The sequence below is a fragment of the Camelus bactrianus genome, chromosome 17 (assembly GCF_048773025.1).
Source record: "Camelus bactrianus isolate YW-2024 breed Bactrian camel chromosome 17, ASM4877302v1, whole genome shotgun sequence".
NCBI classification, from domain to species: Eukaryota; Metazoa; Chordata; class Mammalia; order Artiodactyla; family Camelidae; genus Camelus; species Camelus bactrianus.
In genome coordinates, this window is record NC_133555.1 from 51,472,312 (window position 1) to 51,499,287 (window position 26,976).

The window sequence follows — 26,976 nt, forward strand, 5'->3', positions numbered from 1 at the left end:
GATATGAATCTCAGTTCACAGACTCTGAAGTACAAGAAATTTAATTCTATTTCAAGCCCTAATTGATCTAAGGTGGCAAAAAATTTGTCTCAATTACTGAATCTTACCAGCTCCTTTCCCTCCTTTTGTTCAAGTCTCCCAGGAGAGGAGGCTCACATAGAATCAAGCTTTTCAGGATGTGAGGACCTACCTTGTCTTCAACAGCTCTATCAGGTCAGTGCCTACTGAGATACCTCTTAATCCAGGACCATGCATATTCCAATTAAGAAGTCCCTTTTTTCCACAATTAAAACTGGCTTAAAAGAATCTCAGAGAGGCTGGTGCAGCTGGGGTCTTGTTGCCCACCTAGGGAGGACTCAGGGCCCACACACACGTCCTAAACCCTCTCAGCTCTTAAGTCTCTTAAATCTCTCCAGGCTCTCGCTCCCTCTCTTAAGCCCATTAAACTCTCATTATCTCCTCTCCATTTTTTGTCCCTTTTCTAATACTGAAAAAAATCCTTTTATTTTTTAAAAATCTGAACAGTACTGGGGGATATTTAGTAAAGTTTTGTGGAAAGGTCTTTTTTTCTCCAAACATTTGTGGTCTCTGGTCTCTAAATGCGAAATATTTGGAAGTAAAAGTTAGAGCCCACCAACCTTTTTCATGGTTCAGAGTGTTACAATCTCTTTCCAAGGCAAAGAGCACAGAATAGCACATCTGAAGAGGGATGGAAGTGTTCAAGGGAGAGAGAATGGAAGAAATAACTAACATACATAATATTCAACTACACAAAACAATTTCATGTTATTGAGTCATATTTGCACTTTTAAATGCAAAGTAACCACTCCAGAATGTTCAGAAGTCAGAGCTGCACAAGTCTTCATGCTGTACCCAAAGGCCAGGCAGCTCTGTGTGCCTTGGGTGCCAGAAATCATTCTTCTCTTGTTCATTCTCTTTCCTTTTCTTCCCTCTGCACTTCTCCACTTTCTTCAGCTTTCTCTCCTTGCAAGCCCTGTGAAAAATAGTGAAAAAAAAAAGTAATTAAAAAAGGTAGACATTCTAACAAAAACTGTAATAGGCTTCTTTGGAAAAATAATGCAAAGGATTTTTCTGTAACAGATGTTCCACATATAACACATGTGGAACATGTGTGAGTGAAGTATTGAGCCAGAATTTTATAGCATTTAAAACTTCCAAGAATTTTTTCAGGTAAAATAAATAGCCTAATTTTACAGAGAAGGAAACAACAACTCTGAAATTAAACATGCTGGGCAATTTTATTCCAGCCATTCAGCTATTAAGTGACATCTCATTCCACTGCAGACTATTCTGTCCTCAAATCTCATACTCATGAGGGAATTCTGTGTTTCCATTCATTAACACTCACAGTTTCATAAATTTGTATAAAACTTCATGCCTCTGAAAACATTTTGAAAATTTCTCAAGGCCTACAGCTATCAAACCTACACTACTGGTGGGAATGAAGTTTGGTGAAAACAGTATGGAGATTCCTCAAAAAAAAACTAAAAATAGACTTACCCTATGATCCAGCAATCTCACTTCTGGGTATATATCCAGAAGGAACTCTAATTCAAAAAGATACCTGCACCCCAGTGTTCATAGCAGCACTATATATATTAGCCAAGACATGGAATCAACCTAAATTTCCATCAACAGATAACTGGGTAAAGAAGTTGTGGCATATTTATACAATGGAATAATACTCAGCCGTAAAAAAGGAATAAACTAATGCCATTTGTGGCAACATGTATGGACCTAGAGATCGTCATTCTAAGTGAAGTAATCAAGAAAAAGAAATTTTGAGAGTTTGAGATTTGCAAATGTTAGCCACTATATATAAAAATAGATTTTAAAAAGTTTCTTTTGTATAGCACATTGTGCTGTACACCAGAAATTAAAAACAAAACAAACAAACAAAAATGTGTCTTTAAAATAAATAAAAAAAAAAAGTCTAATAGCCAGGACAAAGTCCCCTGATGGCCTCCGGAACAGGTACTTTTTCACAGGGAGATAACTTGCTGCTTTTCTCACAGCCCTGCTGTCCATAGAATGGTTTCCAGGTCTCTATTGTGGATTCTCCCTTCAAGTGAGTTGGGTTTCATGTTCTATTCAAGGGTGTGTGTGTGTGTGTGTGTGTTTGTGTGTGTACATGGTTTGTGTGGTAAGAAAAAGACAAATTCTCATGCAAAATTTTACAAATAGATCAGGAAGTATAATGGAATAGAGAATCTTTTTAAAAAGCAAAATCAGTACTATGATGTAAAAGATTATAGCTCATTTAAAGTGAGACAATACACAGAAAAATACACTAGAACATATGTGATAGTGCTGGGAGACAAGTCAGGACTTGTCAAAGGAAGGAAATATCAGCATTTCAACTTGTAGCAAAATGGCTCATTTTTTCCCCATACATTTTAATTTAGAGCAAAATGCCATAAGGAAGTCAAATAGAATGCTGAAAACAGCATCAGTAGTAGGAATGTCAGAGATGCGAAAGCAAAACATAGTAAGTGAGCTTTGTTTGATGTCAGATTATCCAGTTTCAGTTATTGATCTTGACTGCCTGCCAATTGTCAATCTACATCTTTTCTGTTTGCCAGAATAAATGTTTTTATTTTACATTAGTCTATATGTCATTTGCAGAATACTGAATTATATGTCCAAAATTTATTTTGAAAAGTGTTAGTTTGCTTTAAAAAAAGTCAGGCCATTTGACAATTTCAGTTTCTTTTTCTAATGTGTATTTTTGCTTATTTATTGAGTACATATTTGTTATACCAGAACTCATAGGCAGTGCTGAAGTTAAAATCATAATAATCATTAAAGTGAAATTTAAAATAATGAATATTATTGTAACAATGTATATTAAGTTGTCACCAAATGCTAGACAGCATGCAAAAGGGCTTTATGTCTCCTTAAGTAAGAATAATAAACATTCATTGAATGTTTATGCCCTGAGGAATTTCAATTTTGTTTATCTAAAGAACATATATCATTCTCAGGATCACTCTAATGTAGGTACTGCAGTTATTCCCATATTCAGATGAGAAGTTAAGGCAAAGAACAAACTAAGTGACTTGATCACAGATAGTAAGTGGCAGAGACAGGATTCTAAGCCTCTTAGTCACTGCAGGTTTTTGTAGGTATTGGTGTTTTTGTCATTGTATATTTAACTTTACTATCTAGAAAGCAAATAAAAGATCAAAGTCCTCCAAAGGAAAGCTCTTAAATTCCCATTTGCCCACAAAGCTTACCTAGAAGTTTACTTAGGAAGTTTAATCCCTCTTTCACAGCATCTCCTTTACTAGATATGACAGAAAAAGCCTCAAGAGCATTTAATGTGTTGCCTCCAACCTCACAGCTATTTTAAAATGTCAGAGCCACCAGTTTTGGGATACATTGCTGTACTGAAGGACTCAAATAGGAATAAGGGGCTCAGTTTGTACCCATTTTTTCCTAATTTTGCCTTCAAGTAATTACTCTGTAATAACACTTACTTTTACAAGTTCGTTCTGCCCTATATCTCAGGCACAATACTAGGTTCTACTATAATGATTATGATTTTTGTAACCTGTCCTAGTGAACATTTTTATATTTTTTAATTGCCCTTGAAATCGTTCTTTCTGAAGACTTTCAAACCCTATTAGACAATTACTTGATGATGGGAAATCTTTTGTCTATTTCACAATTATCCTTCAGCCTTTCTTGGAGTAGAAACTCAGTAAATGTTTGTTGAAATGCATTCAAAGAAATTGACCCCCAGTGATGGTAAATGGCTCACAAATACTATCATACATTCTTTAAAGTGTACTTAAGTCTAGAGGTTTGAGGATCTAGGCAGATGAGAAATTTTGTTCTATATATATTTATTCAAAGTTCTTACCATGTCTTTCTTTTTTTCTTATATGTACCCCCAATACATTTTGTTGAATTTACATATAATGAAATGTGTGTATTACAAGTGCAGAGTTCACTAAGCTCATTCAAAACTAACAAATACAAATAAAATATGATAGCATTTCATCAGTGCACAGGAGGCATCTTAACAGATGTCATGAAGAAATTTATTTTAATTCATACACTGCTGTTATGGGTTGAATTGTGCCCCCTAAAATTTATGTGTTGAAGTTATTACTCCCAGTACCTCAGAATGTGACCATACTTGGAAATAGGGTCATTGTAGAAATAATTAGTTAGGAATACAGAAAGAAAACCATGTTAAGATTGGAGTTATACTGTCACAGCCAAGGAGAGAAACTTGAACACATTCTTTTCTAGTGCCTTCAGGTACAAAATGGCCCTGCTGACACCTTGATCTCAGTAGTTTAGACTCCAGGACTGAGACAAAGGGATAGAAATTGTTTCAGTCATCTTTTCTGACCATAATGCCATGAAACTAGAAATCAGTCACAGAAAAGCAAAGGAGGACTAAAACAACATTATGGAGATGAAACAACTACTACTAAAAATGGGTCAATGATGAAATCAAAGAAGAAATCAAAAAATACTTTGAAACAAACAATAATAAAAACACAACCACACAAAAGTTATGGGATGCAGCAAAAGCAGTCCTAGGAGGGAAGTTCACAGTGACACAGGCCTTCCTCAAAAAACAAGAATAATCTCAAGTAAACAGCCTAACCTGCCACCTAAAAGGATTAGAAAAAGAAAAGCAAACAAAGCCTAAATTCATCAGAAGGGAGGAAATAATAAAGATCAGGGAGGAAATAAAATAGATATTAAAAAATAGAAAAAAATCAATTAAACCAAGAGCTTTTTTTTTGAAACAGTAAAAAAAAAAAAAAAAAAAAAAAGACACACCTCTGGCCAGGCTCACCAAGAAACAAAGAGGAAGAACACAAATAAAGTAAGAAAGGAAAATGGAGAAATTACAACCAATACCACAGAAATACAAAAAAAAGTAAGAGAATGGACAATCACATGGAAACAAATTGGACAACCTAGAAGAAATGGACAAGTTTCTGGAAACATGTAGTCTATGAAGACTAAATTAAGAAGAAATTGACCACTTGAACAGATAAATCATTACAAATGAAGTAGAATCAGCAATTAAAAAAAAGCCTCCCTACAAACAAAAGCCCAAGTCCAAATGGCTTCACCAGGGAATTATACCAAACACACAAAGAAGAGCTCATATCAGTCCTTCTCAAACTCTTCCAAACAATTGAAAAGGAGAGAGTACTCTCAAACTCATTCTATAAAGCCACCATCACCCTGATATCAAAACAAGACAAAGACAAAACCAAGATAGAAAATTATAGGGCAATATCATTGATGAATATAAATGTAAAAGTCCTCAACAAAACATTAGCAAACAGAATCCAACAGTACATTAAAAAGATCATACACCACGATCAAGTTGATTCAACTCAGGGATACAAGGGTGGTTCATCATAAAAAAATCAATCAATATGATACACCACATCAACAAAAGAAAGGGAAAAAACCACATGATCATCTCAATAGATGCAGAAAAATCATTTGATAAAATTCAATACCCATTTATTATTAAAACTCTTAACAAGGTGGGTATAGAGGGAACATACTTCAACATAATACAAGTTATGATGACAAACCCACAGCCAGCATAGTACTCAATGGTGAAAAACTGAAAGTCTTCCCACTAAAACCTGGAAGACAAGGATGCCCACTCTCACCACTTTTATTCAGCACAGTCTTGGTAGTCCTAGCCACAGCAATCAGACAAGAAAAAGACATGAAAAGGAATCCAAATTGGAGAGAAGATGAACATTGTCACTTTATGCAGATGACATGATACTATATATACAAAATCCTAAAAGCTCTACACAAAAACTACTAGAGATGGTAAAAGTATGGCAAGATAGCAGGACACAAGATTAGATTAACATACAGAAATCAGTGCATTTCTTTACACTAATGATGAATTAGCAGGAAAAGAAAGTATAGAAACAATCCATGTCAAAATTGAATCCAAAACAATAAAATACTTGGGAATAAATCTGAACAAGGAGGTGAAAGACATACATGGAGACTTATACAAAATATTAAGGGAATTAAAGATGACTTAACAAAATGGAAGACATCCCATGCTCTTGGATTGGAAGACTCAATATTGTTAAAATGGCCACACTGCCCAAGGCAATCTACCAATTTAATATGATCCATATCAAATTACCCAGGACATTTTTCACAGAACTACAACAAATAATACTAAAATTTATGTGGAATCACAAAAGATCCAGACCCGCCAAAGCAATACTGAAGAAAAAGAATGAAGCTGGAGGAATAACTCTCCCAAACTTCAGACAATACTACAGAGCTACAGTAGTCAAAATAGTGTGGTATTGGCATAAATACAAACATATGGATCAATGTAACAGAATAGAGAACCCAGAAATAAACCCACAGACCTATAGTCTTTGACAAAGGAGGCAAGAACATACAAAGGAGAAAAGACAGTCTAATCTCTTCAGCAAGTGATGTTGAGAAAACTGGACAGCAGCATGTAAATCAGTGAAGTTAGAGCACTCCTTCACCCCATACACAAAAATAAGCTCACATTGGCTTAAAGACTTAAATTTAAGACAAGACATGATAAACCTCCTAGAAGAAAACGTAGGCAAAACATTCTCTGACATAAATCTTAGCCATGTTTTTCCTATGGCAGTCTACCCAGGCAATAGAAATAAAATAAAAAATTACCAAATGGGACCTAATTAAACTTATAAGCTTTTTCACAGCAAAGGAAATCACAAGCAAAAACAAAATGACAACATATAGAATGGGACAAAATATTTGTAAAAGATGAGACTGACAAGGGCTTAATTTCCAGAATATATAAATGGCTCATACAACTTAATAACAAAAAAATAAAAAACCCAATCCAAAAATGGGCAGAAGACCTAAACAGGAAATTCCCCAATGAAGACATACAAATGGCCAATAGGCACATGAAAAAATGCTCAGTATCACTAATTATCAGAGAAATGCAAATCAAAACTACAATGATATATGACCTCACACTAGTCAAATGACCATGATTCAGAAGTTCATAACAGATAAATGCTGGAGAGGGTGTGGAGAAAAAAAAACCCTCCTACATTGTTGGTAGGAATGTAGTCTGGTGCAGCCATTATGGAAAACAGTATGGAGATTCCCCAAAAGACTAAAAATAGAATTACCATATGACCCAGCAATCCCAGTGTTGGACATATGTCCAGAGGGAACTTTAATTTGAAAAGATACATACACCCCAGTGTTCACAGCAGCACTATATACAATAGCTAACACATGGCAGCAACCTAAATGACCATTGAAAGATTATTGGATAAAGAAGTTGTGGTATGTTTATACAATGGAATACTACTCAATGATAAAAACAGAATAAAATAATGCCATCTGCAGCAACATGGATGGACCTAGAGATCATCATTCTAGTAAGACAGAAAAAGAAAGAAAACATCATATGATATCACTCATATGTGGAATCTTAAAAAAAAAAAAAAAAGGACACTGGTGTACTCATCTACAAAACAGAAACAGACTCACAGACACAGTAAACAATCTTATGGTTACCAGGGAAAGAGGGTAGGAAGGGAACAATTTGGGAGTTTGAGATTTACAAATATTAGCCACTAAATATAAAAATAGATTAACAAAAAAGTTTTTTCTATATAATACAGGGAACTATATTCAATATCTTATAATAACATTTAATGAAAATGAATATATGTATGTATATGCATGGCTGGGACATTACAGTGTACACAAGAAATTGACCCACCCATTGTAACTGACTGTAATTAATATATTTTTTTTAAATTTAAGAAATATGATAAGAAACCAGTGAGCTAGAAGAAAAAGTGAGACACCTCTGGGACAATATAAAGCACAAAACATTCACATTTTAGGGGTCCCAAAAGGGGAAGAGACAGAGAAAAGGCCCAAGAAAATATCTGAAGAAATAATAGCTGAAAACTCCCCTAAAGTGGGGAAGGAAACAGTCACCCATCCCAGGAGTGCAGAGAGTCCCATACAGAATTACCCCACAGAGGAGCCCACCAAGACACATTATCCTTAAAATATCAAAAATTAAAGATAAAGAGAGAATATTAAAAGTGTCAAGGGAAAAACAACAAATAGCATACAAGGGAACTCCATAGGTTATCAGCTGGTTTTTCACCAGAAACCCTGCAGGCCAGAAGGGAGTGGCATGATATATTTAAAGTGATGAAAGAAAAACCTACAACTAAGAATAGTATATCCAGCAAGGCTCTTGTTCAGATTTGTTGGAGAAATAAAAAGCTTTGCAGACAAGCAAAAGATAAAAGAATCGAGCACCACCAAACCAGCTTTACAACAAATGCTAAAAGAACCTCTCTAAGCCAAGAAGGAAAGGCCACAACTAAAAACAAACAAACAAAAAAGCTTACTGGTAAAGACAAATTTCAAATACATTCTCAAACCTGTCACATCTTGCCTCCCAAAGGTATTCACTCAGCAATACTGGCATGTCTTCTTGGCCAAGTGCTGGGCTGGAGACCTGTAATACACTGGAAACCAAAGCATAGGCTCTGTTCCCAGGTGGCTGAGCCTCAGTTATAATAAAATACAGAGAAGGCTGTTGTAGACAGAGTACCAGAGAATTAAAATCATGACCTATCCCCTTCTCACAATTCTTAAAATCATTATTCATTTTTCTGACCCTGATACTCCTTCAGGATACACAGGATCTTAGCACAGTTCCACAGGGGAAAGCAGACTCAGTGCTGGCAAGGGAGACACTGTGGACCCCACTCTGGCTGTGCTGAGTAGAAGAATTTCCCTTTGAGTGACTCCCACTGAGACCTACTGCCCACATTCCACTGTCTCCTAGGTATTCAGGGATACCCCATTGTCTTGTAAGCAAATCACTTGCTACCCAAAGATCTACATTGCACAAGTAGAAGGCAACATGTTTTAAAATATCTCTGCTCTTTTACACTGATTGTCAAAGTATTTTTCTTAAATTTAGATGTTTACAGATGGTTGAGAGGAGAGAGGAAGAAAGAGAAGTGGACATAGGGGTTGGACACAGAATTTCACATGTCTAGGTGTCACAAGGGACAACTTCCACTCAGTGGCTCACCTTATATTTGTGACTTTTAGTAGACTTACTTTAGCTTCCACATGAGATTGAAGAAGAAAAGCATATGTGTGTGTATATATATATAGATACACATATGCTTTTATAAATATATATAGGTATATATACATATATACATCATATATATGTGGTGATTGGCTGACATCAGAACATCTCCTTAGTGGCTTTACCAAGTGGGACCCTTAGCAGATTCAGAAGTCTACTTAGAGTTTTGGCTTGTGGTTTTCTAAGAACTAGGTCTGTAGTGAGTCACTGCTGGGGAGCCTGAGGGGTGTTAGGGCCTGTGATCACGCCCCAGGACCCTGGCATGGGGCTCTGAGATGCCTGCAGATCCTCATCTAAGTCTCTTTCTGCTCACATGAGCTCAATTGATGACATCCAGGGCACTTGCTTTAACAGGTGACCTGCCTTATTTTTCATTTCCAAAAATTTTATTTAATGCAAAAAAACAATGATAATCAATCTCATATATTACCCAGGCAGACACAATAGGCACATAATAAGTAATGACTGATAAGAATAATCAGGAACTGAACAGTCATAGACACATAGGGAACACTGGGAGCCCCAGCACTGCAGGTGAGGGGAGTCGGGAGAGACTGGCTAATACTGACAGCAGTGCCCTTTGCTCTGGCTCTGGAGCTGTCACAGGCAGGAGACATGTAGCTGGCTCTAGGTCTTCAGGTGTTTCCACAGCGGGTCCCAGAGCTGGTGCTGTACTTCCATGAAGGCAAACTATCATCAATACAGCTGCACTTCCACATCTCTCCCAAAGACAGGGAAGTTCTCACTGACAGTCAGAGACGTCTCAGTCCCAAATCCCACCCCCGGGTAGTTTTCCCAGGCTGCAGTCCAGGGGAAGAGTGATCTAAGCCTCCTCATTGCTCCTGGCCCTGTCCCAGGCTCAGGGGGCTCTGTTGTGTCTGGTCCATGGCCTTCCCATTCCCACTCGCCCCATCACCCACCTGCATCCTCCTCACAGTCACCCGCTGCCTCTAGACCCCAGGTGCTCCAGCTGTGCCAGGAGAAGCTGGGCCTGTGCTCCATCTGAGCCAGGCATGCTGAGCTCTATGTAAGCCAGTAGCATCTTCAGGCAAGGAAATTCTGGGGGCTGGTGGAAATCTTCTGCATACTGGTGCAGCCAGGTACCTTGGATGGAGGACATGGCCCTGCTGGTTGTCAGGGGGCAGCAGAGTCAGAGGCCTGGCCTTGCCTTCCACACTGCACTCCCGGGGCAGCCCTGTGGGGACATGGGATTCTTTGCCTTTGGCTCCTGTCATTCAGAGGCCAGTCCTAATCCATGTCCCATCTAAACTGGCAGTCTTGGCAGAGGCAGGTTTGGAGCCAGAGGTAGGACTGTGACAAGCCTTTGGAAGTGACAGCCCTTGATCAGTGGTGTGACAGCCTCTCCACATCTTCAAAGGCACTGCTCTGACACACTGCTCTGTCCCTCTCACTGCCCCTCCCCACTGAATGTCAGTGCAGTGAGTTCAGGTAGGCTACCTGCTCTGGGCATTACTCTCTCAGGAAGACAGGAGCTGCTCTGTTAGCATCTGACCCAGGAGGGAAAGAACAGGCTAAGTCTCCCACCCAGGCTTCCTGTGGGCCTTGTCACATCTCAGACTTTAGCTCCTGTACCTACCTGCTGATATTCCAGGGGTCCTGCCTGGGACTCCTCCTGCCCCCACCACTCACCTGAGCTGTCCCCTGAGGCTCACTGGGTCCCCTGCACACCAGCTGAGTCCCCACCATTGAGGCTCCACCGGAGGCTGAGCAGGCTGCTCTCTATCCCTTGTGTTCTGGGTTCCAGGAAGGGGATGGAGGCAGGGCTGAGATCGGGAGGGAATGGCTATGGGTTTCCTGGGTGCTGACTCTTCTCTGACCTCCCAGATGCTCCTCACAGCACCAAAGCCTTGTCCACAGCTCTCCAGTTCTCCTTTCCTCTTTGGCTGGAGAAGCTGTAAGACTTCTGCTCTCAATCCAGAATCGTAAGATGTGTGGAATCCAGGGTTCTGCCTGTGCCTGCCCATTCACGGAGCTCACAGCTCCACAGTGTTTTGGGGGCAGGGAGTTCCTCCTTCTTCAATCAAAGAAACTCACTGTTTCAGCTGGTCCTGGGGTCTGCTTACTCATCACAGTAAGAGCGGATGCACCTGTATCTAGAGGAGACCAGGAAGCTGTCACATGATTGTACAGAGGGCTACATGGACGTGATGTCTGTTGTGACAGTGTGACTCCCGGTAGAATGGGAGCCCTGGAGAGCAGGCTTGGTGTCTGCTCCATGCAGTAAATGATGGTTTTCCCTAGAAAAGCACCTGTCCTATTTGCCCTTCCTACATCAGTGTGGAATGAGCTCAACCAGCCCTATCACACAGGTCACAGTGGGCTTCTGGGACCACACTTCTCCCTCCCAGGAACCCCTGCTCTCACTCTCCTAGGACAGGGACACCAAATGGAATCACAAATACTTTTTCAACTGTAAATATCGGTTCCCTACTCAGGCAAGCAGTAGCCCAAGATACTCTCAGGTAACCAGCCCTAGACCTCTCCAGATGGAGCCAAATCTCCTGAGATTTGCCCTTTTCTCACAGAAGTCAGCCCGCTTCCCTGGGGAAAGTAATTCTCATTATTAAAAGTCAAATTATTTTTCCTTGAAGGGAAGAAATCATTCCATCACCAGATTCTGTCCTTCATCACTCCTGAGATAAACTCCTTTCCTCTGTAAGGATGGATTTTCTTCTCAGGTGAGTGTGAATCCAGCCTCTCTCAGCCGAATAAAACCATATCATCTCACAAGGGGCTCACCAGTCTCACAAGATTTGTCCCTTTTCTTGCAAGACTAACACCAGTGCTCTGGCAAGAGAAATCCCAATTTCTGCAAAATAAAGTTCTTAAGTACGTGAAGAAATCCATCCCTCACCAGATTCTTCTCTAATTCACACCAGAGACTAACTCCTTTTCTCCGCATGTAGAGTTTCTTTATTTGCAACATGTGATTGCCGCTGTCACTGTTGAGTGATCACTCAGGGATTCTCTTCCAAGTGGGTTTGAAAGTCTTATGGGATTTGAACCATTCACCATGAGACAAAGACTGGTGTTCTGGCAAGAGAATTCCCAATTATTTCAAGCAAAATGATTTCTAACTCCATGGAAGTAATCCATCCATCTTTACATTAGGTTTTACTTTACCCAGGACAGTTTTGTTTTTTTTCTCAACATATACAGATTTTCTTCTAAGAAGAGCAGAAACCCGGGCACTCTCTGGGGATTATTAATATTTTTTGTCATATCACAATTAGGATCACAAATCTCATGGATTTTTTAAATTTCTGGAGACACAAAATCATTGCTCTTGGGAGAGTAATCACCATTATGGGAAGTTGAGTCTATTCTTAACAGAGCTGAAAAATCAACACTAGATTCTTTTTTTTTTTTCTCTCAGTCCTAAGAATAAATACCAAGAATAAAACAGTAAATATGGGTCCCTTCTCTGGCAAACAGGAGCCCAGACATTCTTAGGTAATCACCCCTAGTCACCTCCAGGTGGAGCCAGGTCTCACATGGTCTGTCCATTGCTCAAGGGGATTCACCCCCCTCTTCTGGGAACAGTAATCCTTATTGGAAATCAAATCTATTCCTTGAAGAAAAAAATGACTCTTTCGCCAGATTCTGTCCTTCATCACTCCTGAGACTAAGTCCTTTTCTCTGTAAGGATGAGTTTTCTTCCCAGGTGAGTGTGAATTCAGTGTCTCTCAGCTGAATAAGCCCATATCCCCTCACAAGGGGCTCAGCAGTACCGCAAGGCTTGTACCTTTCCTCACGAGACTCAGCCCCCTTCTCTGGGGAGCGTAATTACAATTATTCTGGGGCACATTTCCTCTTAAGTCTGTGAAGAAATTTTTCCATCGCCAGAATCTTTCCTACTTCACACCAGAGACTAACTTCTTTTCTCCTCATATATGAGCTTCTTTATCTGGCAAAGTGTGGCTTAGCCGCTGCCCAGTGGTTATCCAGGGGTTCTCTTCCAAGCAGATTTGAAAATCCCATGGGATTTGAAACATTCCCTGTGAGACCAAGCCTGGTGTCCTGGCAAGTTAATTCCCAAGAGAAGGGACAAACCTCACAAGGTTGCTGAGCCCCTTGTGAGAGGACATGGGTTAATGCAGCCAAGAGTGGCTGGACTCACGCTCCCCTGAGAAGAAAATCCATCCTTACAGAGGAAAGGAGTTAGTCTCAGGCGTGATGAAAGGCAGAATCTGTCGATGGAGTGATTTCTTCCTTTTGGGAATGATTAGTTTTGATTTTCAATAAGGTGAATTACTTTCCCCAGAAGAATGGGCTATATCCCATGAGAAAATGGCAAATCTCACTAGATTTGTCTTCAGCGGGAGAGGATTACTATTGACCACCTGAGAGTGCCTGGGTGACAGCTAGCCTGAGAAGGGAGCCCGTGTTTACAGTAAAAGTGATCTGTCCTCAAGACTGCAGAAGGGTATAGTTAGCCGTGATGATTCCTTCATCTGTGTTACAAACACGGTCAGCTTCTAATAACAGGGATTATGCCCCTGAGAGACTGGCGAGATTGCTGAGTCCCTTGTGAGAGGATATGGGTATATTCAGCAGGCAGTGGCTGGATTCATGCTCACTTGAGTTAAAAAAAACCAAAAACCCATCCTTACAGAGAAATGGATTTAGACCCTGGAGTGATGAAGGACTGAATCTGGCTATGGGGTGATTTCTTCCCTTCAGGGGGGAATAGATTTGATTTGCAATAATGAGAATTCCTTTCCCCAGACTAGTGGGCTAAATCTCATGATAAAAGGGAAAATCTCATAAGATTTGGCACCACCTGGAGAAGGTTATGGGTGATCTCCTGAGAGTGCCTGGTTACTTCTCAACCGACGAGGGAACCCATATTTACAGTAAAAAGGGATTACAGTCAGGACTGCAAATGGAAATAATCTCATGAAGATAATCGATAATTTCTTCACCCTTGTTAAGAACTGATTTGGCTTCCAATAATGGGGATTACTCTCCCAAGAGCGATGAGATTTGTAGCTCCATAAGAGGGATTATCTCATATTTGCCATACTAATTATGATAAGATAAAAAAATTGCTCTAGAGTGTCTGGGTTTCTATGCTTCTTAGGAGGGAATCCGCATATGTTGAGAAAAGGAGTAACTCTCAAGGGTAACATTAGACACAGTGTAAAGATGGATGGGTTACTTCACCAGAGTTAGGAGTAATTTTGACTTGCAGTAAGTAGGAATTATCTTGCCAGAACACCAGGCTCAGTCTCGTGGGGAATGGCACAAACCCCAGGAATTTTTCAAACCTGCTTGGAAGAGAATCCCTGTATAATCACTGGACAGTCGCTGAGCCCACTTTGCCAGAGAAAGGAACCTATTTATGGAGAGAAAAGCAGTTAGCCTCTGGTGTGAAGCAGGAATCTGGCAATGGACGGATTTCTTCATGGACTTAAAAGGACATTTGCCTTGCAGTAATTGGGACTACTTTCCACAAGGCAGGTGTCTTCATCTTGAGAGAAAAGGGACAAGTCCTGCAAGATTGCTATGCTCCTTGTGATGGGATATGGGTTTATTCAGCAGAGAGTGGCTGGATTCATGCTCACCTGAGAAGAAAATCCATGTTTACAGTTGAAAAAGGATTTGTGATTGGATTAGGTGTCCCTGTCCTAGGAGAGTGAGAGCAGGGATCCTTGGGAGGGAGCAGTGTGGCCCCAGATCCACTCAGACGTGTGTGATGGGGCTGGCTGAGCTCATTTTTCAAATATGTAGGAAGGGCAACTAGGGACAGGTGATTTTTTAGGAAAAACCATCATTTAACACATTAAGAAGACACCAGGTCTGCCTTCAGGGCTTCCATTCTGCAGGGAGTTGCACTGTCACACTAGGCATCACATCCAGGTAGTGTTCCTGGTACAGCCCGTGTGACGGCGTCCTGCTCTCCTCTAGGTAGGGATGTGCCCTCCCTTACTGCGATGAGTACAGTGGACCGCTGGACCAGCTGAAACAGTGAGTTTCCTGCTCCAAAAACAGCGTGGAGCTGGGGCTTAGTTGATGTGCAGGAGCAGGCAGAACCATGGATCCCACACAACTTACGATTCTGGCTTGAGAGTAGAAGTCTTAGGGCTTAGCCTGGCAAAGAAGAAAGGAGGAGCAGAGAGCTGTGGAGGAGGCTTTGGTGCTGGGAGGAGCATTCAGGATGTCAGAGGACAGAGTCATCCCCTTGGAGAACCCACAGCCATTCCCTCTGTCTCAGCCCTGCCTCTATCCCCTCCCTGGGACACAGAGCACAAGAGGTGGAAAGCAGCCTGCTCTCCATCTGGTGGAACCTCAATGGTGGGGACTCAGCTGGTGCTCAGGGGACCCAGTGAGTCTGAGGGGACAGCTCAGCCTGCTGTGTGGGAGGTGAGTGGCAGGTGCAGGAGGAGACCCAGGCAGGGGCCCTGAAGGGTTAGACAGCAGCTAGGTACATGAGCTGAAATCTGAGTTGTGAGGAGGTCCATGGGAAGTCTTGGTGGGAGACACAGCCTGCTTTTTCCCTCTGGGGTCAGATGCTCATAGAGCACCCCTGTCTTCCCAAGAGAGTAGTGCCCAGAGCAGATGGCCTGCCTGTCCTCACAGAAGAGATGTCCGGTGGGGAGGGACACAGAGAGGGATAGAGCAGTGTGTCAGGGATCCCTGAAGATGTGGAGAGGTTGTCACACCACTGATCAAGGGCTGTCACTTCCAACATCTTGTAGAAACCCCTCCTCTATGCTCAGACCTGCCTCTGGCAAGACTGCCATGTTAGATGGAACATTGAGTAGAACGGGCCTCTGGATAGCAGGAGCCAGAGGCAAAAATGCCCATGTCCCTGGGAGTGCAGTGTGGAAGGCAAGGCCAGGCCTCTGACTGTGCTGCCCCCGTGGCTACCTACAGGGCCAAATCCTCCATCCTGGGCACCTGGCTGCACCAGTGCCCAGAGGATTTCCAACAGCCCCCAGGACTCCCCTTCCTGAAGATGCTACTGGCTTACATAGAGCTCAGATTGCCTGGCTCAGACCTGGAGCACCAGGCCCAGCTTCTCCTGGCACAGCGGGAGCACCTGGGGCCTAGAGGCAGAGGGTGACTGTGAGGAGGATACCGGGTGGGTGATGGGGTGAGTGGGAAGGGGAAGGCCCTGGACCAGACAGAGCAGAGCCTCCTGAGGCTGGGACAGGGCCAGGAGCAATAGGAGACTTAGTTCCCCTGGACTGCAGTCTGAGAACACCCCCTGGGGGTGGGACTTGAGACAGACATCACTGACTATCAGTGAGGACTTTCCTGTCTTTGGGAGACATGTGGAAAAGCAGTCAGACTGATGACAGTTTCCCTTCTTGGAGGTACAGCACCAGCTCTGGAACACGCTGTGGAAACACCTGGAGACCTAGAGCCAGCTACATGTCTCCTGCCTGTGACAGCTCCAGAGCCAGAGCAAAGGACACTGCTGTCAGTATTAGCCAGTCTCTCCCAACTCCCCTCACCTGCAGTGCTGGGGCTCCCAGTGTTCCTTATGTATCTATGAACATACACGTCCTAATTATTCTTGTCAGAGATAGTTTATTACTTGTGGCCTGCTGGGTCTGTCTGTGTAATATATAAGGAGAGTGATTATCATTGTTTTTTTACATTAAATTAAAATTTTGCAAATTAAAAATAAGGGAGGTCACTGAGTTAAAAGCAGTGTCTTGGATGTGATCCACCTGAGGGAATTTCAAAACATTAGAGGAATCATGGAATACTTGAGGTCCATCTGCAATAACGTGTAGGCAGTCTGCAAGGGCCTTCCATTCCCCTTAGAAGTCTCCCAACTATATATCCTCTGGGGTTTGCTTTTAAGAGCCCTTCAACCTCTCAACCACCTAGGAACATACTTTTAGTTACAGATAAAGGCTGTGTATTCCTGGCCTGCAAACCTTGCAAAAACTAAACCAGTTCTTTTGCTTCAAGTTAACCCTGATTCTTTTCCAGGATTTAATTCTAATTTTAGGAGAACATCAACAATAGGGCATAACTCACTTAGATTTACTGTGCAAAGAGCAGACTGGGCATTGATTGAGGAGCATCCAGGTTTGGGAGAAGCTCTGAATCCACAGAAGGAGAGAAGACATGGTGTGAATTGCCTTCCATCCTAGGAAAGAATGGTAGAGACCATGATCAGAGCAAAAAACACATGATCATCTCAATAGATGCAGAAAAAGCATTTGATAAAATCCAGCATCCATTTATGACAAGCTATTTATGACAAACCTACAGCCAGCATAGTACTCAACAGTGAAAAGCTGAAAACCTTCCCACTAAAATCTGGGAAAAGACAACATTGTCCACTCTCACCACTTCTATTCAACATAGTCTTGGAAGTCCTAGCCACAGCAATCAGGAAAGAAAAAGAAATAAAAGGGATCTAAGTTGAAAAAGAAGCGGTAAAATTGTCATTATATGTGGATGACATACTATATATAGAAAACCTGAAAAGTACCATTAAAAAAAAAAAACTCTAGAGTTAATAAAAGAATTTGGCAAGGTAGCAGGACACAAGATTAACATACACAAATCAGTTGAATTTCTTTACACTAACAATGAATCAAGAGGAAAAGAAAGTAAAGAAACAACCCCTTTTAAAATTGCATCCAAAACAATAAAATACTTAGGAATAAACCTGACAAAGGAGGTGAAAGACTTACAGGTGGAGAACTACAAAACTTTGATTAAGGAAATTAAAGAAGACTTTAAAAAATGGAAAGACAACCCATGCTCTTGGATTGGAAGAATCAATATCATTAAAATGGTCACACTGCCCAAGGCAATCTACAGATTTAATGCAATCCCTGTCAAACTACCCAGGACAGTTTTTACTGAACTGGAACAACAATCTTAAGATTTATATGGAATCAAATAGGGAATTTCAGGGTTGGGGAAGGTGGAGGAAATGAGGGGGGAAATCTGGATTCGGGTGGTAGCTGCTGAGGGACGTAGCGAGAGCTAAGGTCATAGTTAGGGAACTGGAATCAGCTTAACTCCTTGCTGCCCATTCATCTTTGTATGAAGCCCCTCTGACACCTTAGCACTCCAGTTCCAAGGATGGTTTAGGAGGGAAGAACCTGACAGGATCCCTACTTTGCCCCCTTTCCCCCTTTTTTTCTTTCTAGTTCTGCCTCCTTTGCATCTTCCTGTGTCTTCTCCATTCCATATAACTCTACTCACTCCCCCCTCAGCACCCCGTTCTTTTCCTCAGAATCTCCTCTCCCCTTCTCTAGCTCGATTTCTTCTGCCTCGCAGCTGACCACCACCGGCCTGCTCTCCTGAGTGAAGTCATGAAGGCGGTGAACCTGAAGCAAGCCATTTTGCAAGCTTGGAAGGAGCGATAGAGTGACTTCCAGTGGGCAATCAACATGAAGGAATTTTTTCCCAAAGGAGCCGCCTGGGACATTCTCAACCTAGCAGAAGCACTACTGGGGCAGGCCATGATTGGACCTTCCCCCGATCCTCTCATCCTGTCCTACCTGAAGTACGCCATCAGTTCCCAGATGGTGTCCTGCTCCTCTGTCCTCACAGCTATCAGGAAGTTTGATGACTTTTCCCGGGACCTGTGTGTCCAGGCCTTGCTGGGCATCATGGACATGTTTTGTGACTGACTTGGCTGTCACAACAAAGCACAGGAGTATATCGGGCTGTGCTGGGCCCTTCTCAGCGCCCTCTACCGGCTGCTGCGCCGCACCGCAGCCTCTGTTGAGTGGCTCTGGGACGGGCTGGAGGCCTGCACTCCCGCTGCTGCTACTGAAAAGCAGCTTGCCATGTGCCTGTAGCGCCTGGAGAAGACCCTCAGCAGCACCAAGAACCGGGCCCTGCTCCACATGGCCAAACTAGAGGAGGCCTCCTTCTGGACTGCCATTGAGCACTGCCTTTTGAAGCTGGAGGCTATTCTGGCTGGTCTCAGCAGCCCCCAGCTCCGGAGCCAGGCCGAGCGGCGTGGCACGCGCTTATCAGGGGCATCCCCATCATGCTGTCCGTGCACTCGGAGCAGCTGCACAAGACTGGCTTCCCCACCATCCATGCCGTGGTCCTGCTCGAGGGCACCAAGAACCTGACAGGTGAGACACAGCCGCTGGTGAAGAGCAGCATATGCCCACCCTGCCTTGTGCCCTGGAGACCTGGAAAGCTCACTTCGTGGGTCTCATCGAGTCTCCTGAGGGTACTGGAGAGCTCAAGTGGACAGTTTTCACCTTCCTTAAGATTCCATAGGTTTTGGTGAAATTGAAGAAATACTCTCATGGGCACAAGGACTTTACTAAGGATGTCAATTCTGCTTTTGAGTTCCTGCTGAAGCTCACCCCCTTGCTGGACAAGGCTGACCAGCGCTGCCACTGTGACTGTACAAGCTTCCTGTTCCAGGGATGCAGCAAGCAGGGGCTTCTGTCTGAAGCTAGTATGAACAACATAATGGCCAAGCGCAAAGCAGACTGGGAGCATGCACTGCGGCTGAAATCAGATGAAAATGCCAACCTCCAGCCCAACCCTGGGCTGATCCTGTGTGTGGAGCCCAAAGTCACCAACATCCTCAGAACAATGGACGCAGCCACTCTGAGTCCCCAGAGAGGCTGCTGGGGGTCCTGGGCCACATGCTGTCAGTGAAGAGCCTGGACTTGTTGCTGGCTGTGGCTGCTGCCACTGGGAAGCTTAAGTCCTTCACCCAGAAATTCATCAATTTGAAAGATTTCAGTACACACGGCAGTGAAGAAAGCAGCAAGGTGGCCTTGGTTTGAGCCTTGCCCTTTGACATCTCCTTCCTCATACGGTGCCATGTAGCCCAGACCTATGGCTCAGAGGTCATCCTGTCTGAGTTGAGCACAGGAACAGAGGTGTTCTTCTTTGAGACGTGGATGCAGACGTGCATGCCCGAGGAGGGCAAAATCCTGAAACCTGACCACCCTTGCTTCTGGCCCGACTCCACAGTGGAGTCCCTGGTGGCTCTGCTCAGCAACTCCTCGGACGTGAAGCTGGTGCAGATGAAGTGGCACAAAGCCTGTCTCAGCATTTCAGTGGCCATCTTGGAAATCCTCAACGCCTGGGAGAATGGGGTGCTGGCCTTTGAGTCCATCCAGAAAATCACCGATAATATCAAGGGGAAGGTTGCAGTCTGACAGTGTGTGCCATGGCTTGGCTGGTGGTCCATGTGTGGATGCTGGGGCTGGATGAGCATGAGAAGTCACTGCAAATGATCGGCCAGCTGGCAGGGCCGCTGTACAGCAAGAACACCCTGCAATTCTACAATGAGAGGGTGGTGATCATGAGCTCCATCCTGGAACACATGTGTGCCGATGCGCTGCAGCAGACAGCCACACAGATCAAGTTCCCATCCACGGGCATGGACACCATGCCCTACTGGAACCTGCTGCCCCCAAAGCGACACATCAAGAAGGTGCTGATGGACATATTTGCCAAGGTGCTGGAGAGCGGATGGGTGGACAGCCACTCCATCCACATCTCTTACACCCTGCTGCACATGGGAGGCATCTACTGGTTCTGCAACAACCGGATTAGGGAACTGCTGAAGCAGATGCAGAAGGAGCACCCGCTGCGGGTGGTGGAGCTGCTCTACTCCATCTTCTGTCTGGACACATGACAGGTGACCCTGGTCCTGCTGGGCCACAGCCTGCCCGGCCTGCTCACCAACTCCTCCAAGTGGCACAGCCTCATGGGCCCCCCAGCACCTCTGTCGTCAAGCTGGCCATCTGGTGTGCCCTGAATTCCTACTCCTCCCACAAGGGGCAGGTGTCCTCCCGCTGAAAGAAGAGACACCGTGAAGACAACGAGGATTACATCAGCCTCTTCCCCTTGGACGACATGCAGCCCTTGAAGCCGATGCGAAGGCTGAGCTCCAGTGAGGAAGATGCAAGTAGCCTCTCGAATCTCACCGACCGATCCATGAGCAGCTAGCTCCCTGTCGGCCTCCCAGCTCCACAAAGTTAACATGAGACCCGCTGAACTGAGTGCTGGCCAACCTGTTCCTGGTCATCTCCTCCATCCTGGGGTCGTGGCCTGCACACGCAGTCTGTGCAGTGGTTCATGGAGGAGTGTGTGGACTGCCTGGAGCAGGGCAGCTGGGGCAGCATCCTGCAGTGCATGCCCTTCACCACCATATCAGCACTGGTGCGGGTGTCGGCCATGTCCAGCCCCAAGGTGGTTCTGGCCGTCACAGACCTCAGCCTGCCCCTGGGCTGCCAGGTGGCTGCCAAAGCCATTGCCTCCCTCTGAGGGGCTTGGAGTGGCCGCCAGGGCCGGCAGGGGAGGGTCCCAGCCCCAGGCACCTCAGAAGGGAACCGTGAGGAGAGATGAGACATCATTGCTCATAGCCACATGACATAACAGCCCTTGGTCAGTTGGTTTCCAGATCTTTCCCCTGCTCTTGACTTCTGATCTCTAAGATGGCTCCCAGTCTCTTTTGTAATTTCCTCTCCCCACTGCCAGCACCTGTTTCTTTAGCTCAGGGCAGCCTCCCTGGGTTGCACCTCTCCCACCACTCCTCCCCTCCCACGGGTAGCTTTACCTCTGAGGGACTGCTCAGGTGCAGGGTCTGTGTGTATATATGTATATATGTGTATGTGTATATGTGTATATTTATATGGAATCACAAAAGGCTCAGAATTGCCAAAATAATATTGAAAAAGAATGAAGCTGGAGGAATAACCCTCCCAGACCAGACAATATTACAGAGCTACAGGCATCAAAATAGCATGATTGGCATGAAAACAGACATATGGATCAATGGAACAGAATAGACAGCCCAGAAGTAAATCCACAGACCTATGGTCAATTAATGTTTGACAAAGGAGACAAGAATATACAATAGAGAAAAGACAGTCTCTTCAGCAAATGGCGTTGGTTAACTGGACAGCAGCATGTAAATCAATGAAGATAGAACACTCCCTTCACCCCATATACAAAAATAAACTCCGAATGGCTTAAAGACTTAAATATAAGACGTCATGATAAATCTCCTAGAAGAAAATATAGGCAAAAGATCCTCTGACATAAATCTTAGCAATGTTTTCTTAGGGCAGTCTACCCAGGCAATGGAAATAAGAGCAAAAATAAACCAATGGGATCTAATTAAACTCATATGCATTTGCACAGCAAAGGAAATCATAAGCAAAATGTAACAACAACCTACAGAATTTGAGAAAATATTTGCAAATGATGTGACTGACAAAGGCTTAATTTCCAGAATATATAAACAGCACATATAATTTAATAACAACAACAACAACAACAACAACAAAACATCACAATCCAAAAATGGGCAGGGCAACTAAACAACCAATTCTCCAATGAAGACATACAAATGGCCAATAGGCATAGGAGAAAATGCTAAACTTCATTAATTTTAAGAGAAATGAAAATCAAAACTATATCACCTCACACCAGTCAGAATGGCCATCATTCAAAAGTTCGTGAATGAAAAATACTGGAGAGGGCATGGAGAAAATGGAACCCTCCTACACTGCTGGTGGGAATGCAGTTTGGTGTAGCCATTATTGAAAACAGCGTGGAAATTCCTCAAAAAACTAAAAATAGACTTACCCTATGATCCAGCAATCCCACTTCTGGGTATATATCTGGAGGGAACTCTAATGTGGAAAGATACCTGCACCTCAATGTTTACAGCACCACTATATACAATAGCCAAGACCTGGGAGCAACCTAAATGTAGCAACATTTCACTGGATAAAGAAATTGTGGTATATTTATACAATGGAATACTACTCTGCCATGAAAAAGAATAAAATAATGTCATTTGCAGCAACATAGATGGACCTAGAGATCATCATTCTAGGTGAAGTAAGCCAGGAAAAGAAAGAAAAATACCATATATCACTCATATATGGAATCTTAAAAAAAGAAAGGACACTATGAATTCATCTACAAAACAGAAACAGACTCACAGACTTAGTAAACAATCTTAGGGTTACCAGGGAAAGGGGGTGGGGAAAGATAAATTTGGGTGTTTGAGATTTACAAATGTTAGTCAGTATATATACAGATAGATTTTTAAAGAATGTTTCTTCTGTATAGCACAGAGACCTATGCTCAATATATTGTAATAACCTATTAATGAAAAAACTGCTACAGCCACCACCTGACATAAAAGAAGAGAGTTATTTATCTTGGGCTAGAACCCAGTCCTTCACAAGTTCTTGTCCATGGCGCTGAGAGCACTGAGGCCTCCTCCCATGAACAGGCTGACATGAATACACATTTCCAGTGAACCTGGGGCAGCAGAGGCTGCCCCCAGGACAGGCCACAGGGAGATGGAGGCATGTCCACCTGCTCCCCCGGGGCAACCCCCTTCACCTGGCCACCACGGCCCCCTGACAGCACCGTGCCCACCTCCCGGGAGCCAACTCACCTGGAAATAAGTGTCCCAGGAACCTGGGGCAGTGGTGAGGAGAGGGGAGCTGCCCCTGACAAGCTGGTATATTTGCACCCATCTCCTCTGCAATATGGCTTGGGTGTGGCCTCTGCTGCCCCAGATTTGCTGGAGGCACCTCCTCATGTCAGCCTGCTCCCTGAGGCAGGCGGGGTGTGGTCAGTGGGCAGTGGTGGTGGGTTAGGAGAGCTGCCCTGTGTGAATCTGTGGATGTGCTTCAATCTTCCCCACGTCGAGTCTGGGGGCTGCCTCTGCTGCCCCAGCTTCCCGGGATGCACATCTCTTGATCTGCCTGCTCCTGGGAGGCAGGCGCGGTGTCTTCTGAGGGTGGCAGCAGTGGTAAAGGCGGGATTGGGGCTGCCCCGTGTGAGCAGGGGGCTTTGTTCCCATTTCTCCCTGTCACTGCTGCTGCTCCCCCCACACTGACTGCACGGTGTCTGCCTCCCAGCAGCAGGCTGACCTGTAACCTGTATCCTGCCAGCCTGGGGCAGTAGAGGCCACCCTAGTCCAGGCTGCAGGGCAGATGGCAGCAAGATGACCAGGGCAGTGCATCCGGGGCAGGCTCCCTACACCTGCCTCCATCGCTGCCCCCACAACCTGACCTCACTGTGCAGGCCTCCTGGGAGCAAGCTAACTAGGAGACATGCATATGGGGAACCTGGGGAAGCAGATGCTGCCTTCAAGCCAGGCCTCAGGGGAGGTGGAAACAAATCCAGGGGCTCACACCTGGAAGCCCCCTCCCAACACAGCCGCCTCAGCCCCCTGACCGCACTGCGAGCAAGGCTCCCCAGGAGCTGGCCCACCTGGGGATGTGCCTCCAGCGAACCTGCACAGCAGAGGCTGCCCCCAGGCCAGGCCGCGTGGAAGATGGGAAGAAATACACGGGTTCTCACAGGTAGCTCGCCTTATCCCGCCTCCACAGCTGTCACACCTGCCATCGTCTCTGCTGCTCTCTGACTGGACCACACAGGCCTCTAGGGTGCAGTCTGACCTAAAGACAAATGTGAGGCAGCACAGGCCACCCCCAGGCCAGGCAGCGGGGGAGATGGGAGCAAGTGACTGGCTCCCAAGGGGCAGCCCTGCTCCCCTCTCCCCTCACCACCACCTCCAAGGCTACCGCCTCTGCCATCTTCCCAGCCCCCTGGCCACACTGTGCCCATGGTCTTACTAAAGTGGGTATAGAGGGAACATGTCTCAACATAAAAAAACCTATGACAAACCTACAGTTACCATAATACCCTACCAAGAGAGCCAAAAGCCTTTCTGCTAAAATCTGGAACAAGACAAGGATACCCACCCTCACACCTTCTATTCAATATAGTATTGGAAGTCCTGGCCACAGCAATTAGACAACAAAAAGAAATAAAAGGGATCCAAATTGGAAGAGAAGATGTAAAATTGTCATTATATGTGGATGACATAATGCTATGTATAGAAAACCCTAAAGGCTCCACACAAAACCTGTAAGAGCTAATAAAAGAAATCAGCAAGGCAGCAGGATACAACAGCAACATACAGACATCAGTGGCATTTCTTTACAAGAAAGTAATAATCTCTTTTAAAATTGAATCCAAAAACAAAAAAAACAAAAAAAACTTAGGAATAAATCTGACCCAGGAAGTTAAAGACTTATAAGCGGAGACCTACGAAACACTGACTAAGGAAATGAAAGAGGACATAAAGAAATGGAAAGATATTCCATGTTCTTGCATTGGAATAATTAATATTGTTAAAATGGCCATACTGTTCAAAGCAATCTACAGATTTAATGCGAACCCTATCATGTCACAATTTTCACAAAACTACAACATATCAACCTAAAATTTATATGGAATCACAAAAGACCCAGAATTACCAAAGCATTACTTTGGAAGACCGAAACTGGAGGAATAACCCTCCCAGACTTCAGACAGTACTACAGAGCTACAGTCATCCATGGTATTGGTATAAAAACAGACATATGGATCAACAGAACAGAATAGAGAGCCCAGAAATAAACCCACACACTTTTGGTCAATTAATCTCTGACAAAGGAGGCAATAACATATAATGGAGTAAAGACATTCTCTTCAGCAAATGGTATAGGGAAAACTGGACAGCTGCATGTAAATCAGTGAAGTTAGAATACTCCCTCACCCCATACACAAAAATAAATTCAAAATGGCTTAAAAACTTAAACGTAAGACAAGACACTATAAATCTCTTAGAAGACAACATAGGCAAAACATTATCTGACATACATCTCAGCAATGTTCTCCTAGGGCAGTCTACCCAAGCAACAGAAATAAAAGCAAAAAACAAACAAACAAATGGGACCTAACTAAACTTACAAGCTTTTGCACAGCAAAGGAAACCATAAGCAAAACAAAAAACAACCTCTGAAATGGGAGAAAATATTTGTAAATGATGCAACTGACAAAGGGTTAATTTCCAGAATATATAAACAGCTCAATGGAATAACAAAAAAACAAGCAACCCAATCCAAAAATGGGCAGAAGACCTAAACAAGCATTTCTCCAATGAAGACATACAAATGGCCAATAGGCACATGAAAAACTAATCAATATCACTAATTATCAGAGAAATGCAAATCAAAACTACAATGAGGTATCACTTCACACCAGTCAGAATCACCATCATTCAAACGTCCACAAAGGAGAAATGCTGCAGATTGTGTGGAGAAAAGGAAACCCTCCTATACTGTTGGTGGGAATGTAGTTTGGTGTAGCCATTGTGGAAATCAGTAGGGAGATTTCTCAAACGACTAAAACTAGACTTGCCAAAAGCTTTGATCTCAGGGTCAGGCCAACCAAGCTCCCAAAGGCCCAAGTCTCACCCGTTATTCTGACCTGGAGGGTCCGGAGCGGCCTCCACTCGCCAGGCAGGTCCACCTACACAGGATGGCCATGGTCTGAGGGCCGGCGGGAGGTGCTCCAGGGTCTGTCCGGCCCCCTCCCACCTCCCATGGCTGCATTCGCTTTCCCAAATCCGTGCGTGAGCGGCAGTGAAGACGCGGGGTTCAGGGACTGCTAATGTGGGCAGAGGGAGCACCATGAACCAGGGCTGCGTGCCCTGCCCTGTGCAGGGTCCTAACGGGCCGCCCCTCCCGGGCCTCACCTACACACCTGTGCGCCTCCCCAGCCGCGCAGCCCAGGCCTCACCCGCTGGCTCCCCGACCTGCGCGCCCCCATGAGCGCCCCCTTACCTGCCCGGCGGCCATACCGGAGGCGATGGCAAGCGACAGCCCAGACCCCAGGCCGGTTCCTCCTCAGGTAGCTGACCCAGAAGCGCCAGGTTCCCGCCAGCATCCACACGCTCTGGGCGGGGTCCGGCGTCCTCCCGTCTGTGCGTC

General features: G+C 44.3%; 1 long non-coding RNA gene and 1 pseudogene across 1 annotated transcript; one reads left to right on the top strand and one right to left on the bottom strand.

Annotated features, from left to right (window-relative positions):
• Nucleotides 1–568: 568 nt before the first annotated feature.
• LOC105071223 (uncharacterized) lies at nt 569–26,976 on the bottom strand. The gene is made up of 3 exons (XR_835489.3): nt 26,830–26,976; nt 17,216–17,327; nt 569–994 (listed from the first exon to the last, which is right to left on the bottom strand). It is a non-coding gene; the product is annotated as an uncharacterized LOC105071223 (long non-coding RNA).
• On the top strand, nt 18,467–21,613 carry LOC141573719 (mediator of RNA polymerase II transcription subunit 24 pseudogene; annotated as a pseudogene).